Below are 4547 nucleotides of genomic sequence, written 5' to 3' on the forward strand. Positions count from 1 at the left end.
ACCCTTATAGTTACATGTTTATCTCTGCAATATTAATCCCATTGTTGGTACTAATTTTTACTTCATAATATGCAAGTGAAAGACCCAAATTCAGAGTAATGTAAAGTCACTTTTTTTTTGCTTTTAAAATACAGTAATTAGAAGAAAAAAGTCCTTTTGCCCCAATGTAACAGACCTTAGAGAGAGAGAGGGGTATATGCAATTGCGGTCGAATTGACGCGAAAGTCGAAAAACGGGACATATTCGACAAAAAAAACATGTCGAATTGGATTCGTCAATGCAATACAGTACTTTTCGCCAAAATACCTTCTGTTTCAGATTCGACTTTTTGCAAATCGACTTTTTCAAAATTCGACATGTCTGCAATGGTTAAAATGCGGCTTTTCGACAAAAGTATATTCAATTGAAAAATGACGATTCGACAACAGTGCTTTTCGACCGCAAATTCGTCATTTTCAGTCCGCCTCAGTTTGCTGGCGGGATCTATTAAAAAAAAATTTAATAAATGATTTTTTTTTTTGCTTTTTGGATTGCTAATAGCATATCTATTTATATTTGAAGGAATTATCTACTTGGTTTGTCTTTTTTTGACTCACAAGTATTATTTAATTGATTTTTTAAAAGAATATTTTTTTCTTCACTGTGCTGAGGGAAATGTACCCATGATTCCACAGTTTTACCCAGGATACACTTCTGCAAAGCCACTCCTCTATCATCACTCCCGGGTTTGAGACTTCAGGGAGAAGGAGCCATTAACAGTCAGCTCTCTTGTGGAATCGTTTTTTTAGGACAATTCCTGCGTTTTAAAACACATTCCTATTTTTGTACTGACTACAATAATGGAGCCTTTTCCTGACCAGATTGTGATGTTCATGCTGTTTGCAAGCATGGAGGAAGAAAGGGCTGCTGAACATCAGGATCAAAGTCAGCAAATGTCTGCATTGGGTGAGCCAGTATTGCGGGTTTCATTTCCACGTCCACGCCAGTATCGCACTAGGCGTGAACTGGAGGATCTCAGCGAGTTCGAGGTGATTCAAAATTATCGCTTATCGACTCGCGACATATATTCGCTGTACACTCTGTTGGAGGCCGACCTGGAACCTCGGGCACGGACGAATCGTGCAGTCAGCGGTTTCCAGAAACTGCTGGGTACGTTACTTTTTTGGCGTCAGGCACATTCCAGCCTACACTGTCTCAAACATGCGGTTTTTCACAGTCGACACTGTCGCGCTGTATAACCCAGGTCATTAGGGCTTTCCGCAAATTGACGATCCAGTACATCACATTTCCAGAGACGGACAGCGAATGTCGTGAGATCAAATTAGGCTTTTTCACCAAATACAAATTTCCCAATGTGCTGGGCGCGATTGACTGTACCCACGTGCAGATCAGACCGCCACGGAATTCGGAAGAATGTTTTCGGAACCGAAAACATTTCCATTCCTTGAATGTACAGGCGGTCTGTGATGTCAACATGAAGTTTTTAAATATTTTTGTGGGATTTTCTGGATCGTCTCACGACTCCTTCATCCTAAGCCAGTCATCGCTGTTTGACAAGTTCGAAACAGGAAACATGTCTGGTGGCTGGCTGTTAGGTATGTATTTTAATTGTTTTTATTTTTTTAGATTACCTACCATTTTTTTTCTTTTCTATAGGCGATGCGGGTTATCCCAACAAATCGTGGCTCTTGACCCCATTGTCTAATCCTGTTGGTAGAGCAGAAAAACGTTACCAAGAGACACACACTGCATCGAGGCAAATAATTGAACGTGCCTTCGGTGTACTTAAAAGCCGGTTTCGATGTTTAGACACTTCCGGCGGTGCTCTTTTGTACTCACCGGCGAAGGTTTGCGGCATGGTAAATGCATGTTGTATTTTACATAACATATGTGTCGCAAACCGTTTGCCGGTGACTCTTCGTCACAGTGCTTTCCGACACGGGAACCGTTCTTCTGCTCTACCGGTGGGTATGGACGAAGGAGAGGATTCCCGACGGGCAGTGATCCAAAACTTTTTTTCTGTTGCCTGTGAGTATATTTATAACATTTGTATTATCGTGTAAACTGAGATTGTAATATTCTAAAAAAAAACATCTTTATCTATGTATTTCAGAGTTTTACGTCCTGTTGATGTACCTTCCCAGGCCTGTTTTTAAAGTTTAGTCCTGTTGACGACTCGTTACCCCCTGTTTTCTCCTGTTGTTGGGTTGCCGCAAATATTGGACCCTTTTATCCAACTCTACCATGGGCGACCTACTTGTGATGTGGACCTGACCCTCCGCCATGTAGCAGACAACCCCGCTCAGGTGAGATGAATTGCCCAAAACTCCCTCTTGTCCAAAGTCACCCCGGCGTGTCCCAAGTGCAGCCCTCCAGCATTTGCAAAACTGCACATCCAATCATGTCCTGACAGAAATGCTTACGCTGCGTCAGGGAATGTTTGGATGTGTAGTTACGCAAGTGCCGGAGGGTTGCATTTGGGCCCGCTGTAACCTGCTTGTGTCGTGTTGCTTGTACCTTTTCATTTTCCATAGAAGGGTGACACTACCAATAGCTGGAACCTCATACTATTCTCTTCCACAGGTCTTGCGGAGTATCCTTCCTAAGTGGCGTGGATGTGAAGAGACAGGACAGTTCCACTGATGTACCATTGGATGGGCGACCTACTTGTGATGTGGACCTGAACCTCCGCAATGTAGCAGACAACCCCGCTCAGGTGAGATGTATTGCCCAAAACTCCCTCTTGTCCAAAGTCACCCCGGCGTGTCCCAAGTGCAGCCCTCCAGCATTTGCAAAACTGCACATCCAATCATGTCCTGACAGAAATGCTTACGCTGCGTCAGGGAATGTTTGGATGTGTAGTTACGCAATTGCCGGAGGGTTGCATTTGGGGCCGCTGTAACCTGCTTGTGTCGTGTTGCTTGTACCTTTTCCTTTTCCATAGAAGGGTGACACTACCAATAGCTGGAACCTCATACTATTCTCTTCCACAGGTCTTGCGGAGTATCCTTCCCAAGTGGCGTGGATGTGAAGAGACACGACATTTCCCCTGATGTTCCATGGGCGACCTACTTGTGATGTGGCCCTGAACCTCCGCCATGTAGCAGACAACCCCGCTCAGGTGAGATGTATTGCCCAAAGCTCCCTCTTGTCCAAAGTCATCCTGGCGTGTCCCAAGTGCAGCCCTCCAGCATTTGCAAAAATGCACATCCAATCATGCCCTGACAGGAATGCTTACGCTGTGTCAGGGCATGCTTGGATGTGTAGTTTCTCAAGTGCCGGAGGGTTGCATTTGGGACAAAGGCCACTGTTACCTGCTTGTGTCAAAGTGTCGCTTGTACCTTGTCTTTTCCTAGAAGGGTGACGCTATTTCCAATACCTGGAACCTCATACTATTCTCTTCCACAGGTCTAGCGGAGTATCCTTCCCAAGTGGCGTGGATGTGAAGAGACAGGACAGTTCCACTGATGTACCATTGGATGGGCGACCTACTTGTGATGTGGACCTGAACCTCCGCCATGTAGCAGACAAACCCGCTCAGGTGAGATGTATTGCCCAAAACTCCCTCTTGTCCAAAGTCACCCCGGCGTGTCCCAAGTGCAGCCCTCCAGCATTTGCAAAACTGCACATCCAATCATGTCCTGACAGAAATGCTTACGCTGCGTCAGGGAATGTTTGGATGTGTAGTTACGCAAGTGCCGGAGGGTTGCATTTGGGCCCGCTGTAACCTGCTTGTGTCGTGTTGCTTGTACCTTTTCCTTTTCCGTACCAGGGTGACACTATTACCAATAGCTGGAACCTCATACTATTCTCTTCCACAGGTCTTGCGGAGTATCCTTCCCAAGTGGCTTGAATCCTCATGGATGAAGAGGGACACAACAGTTCCCTTGCTGTACCATGGGCGACCTAACACAATTCCACTGCATGTCATATTTAACATTGTATTTACTAATAATTGAAATAAAAACCACAGAAAACTTCTCATTTTAAAACTTTATTGAAGAAAAATTGTATTTGATTTTTGAAATAAAAAATTGAAAGGTAATTAAACAAAAAAGTAGTTTGTTCTTCTTTACATTCTTTTCTTGTGTAGAAAGATATCTGTGGGGAAAAAAAATACATATTAAGTAAAGACACTAATGTCATGTTCATTCCTTTCCCCAAGAACATTTGTGGAACCACACAGCCCAGCATGACCCTTTGCTGGGCTGTGTGGTTCCACAAAGGCAGGTGGTCCAGAGTGGTGTCAGTGGTCATCACTTTGACACGCTTGCATTTGTGGAACCACACAGCCCAGCATGACCCATTGCTGGGCTGTGTGGTTCTACAAAGGCAGGCGGTCCAAAGTGGCAGAGTGGTATCAGTGGTCATCACTTTGACACGCTTGCATTTGTGGAACCACACAGCCCAGCATGACCCATTGCTGGGCTGTGTGGTTCCACAAAGGCAGGCGGTCCAAAGTGGCAGAGTGGTATCAGTGGTCATCACTTTCACACGCTTGCATTTGTGGAACCACACAGCCCAGCATGACCCATTGCTGGGCTGTG

At 45.0% G+C, this 4547-nt stretch overlaps 1 long non-coding RNA gene across 1 annotated transcript; it reads left to right on the forward strand.

Moving 5' to 3' along the window:
• Positions 1 to 1519: 1519 nt before the first annotated feature.
• LOC135065355 (uncharacterized) lies at positions 1520 to 2707 on the forward strand. Its single transcript, XR_010251689.1, has 3 exons — positions 1520 to 2028; positions 2114 to 2306; positions 2584 to 2707. It is a non-coding gene; the product is annotated as an uncharacterized LOC135065355 (long non-coding RNA).
• Positions 2708 to 4547: the final 1840 nt, after the last annotated feature.

Source organism: Pseudophryne corroboree, chromosome 1, assembly GCF_028390025.1.
Source record: "Pseudophryne corroboree isolate aPseCor3 chromosome 1, aPseCor3.hap2, whole genome shotgun sequence".
Lineage (NCBI taxonomy): Eukaryota > Metazoa > Chordata > Amphibia > Anura > Myobatrachidae > Pseudophryne > Pseudophryne corroboree.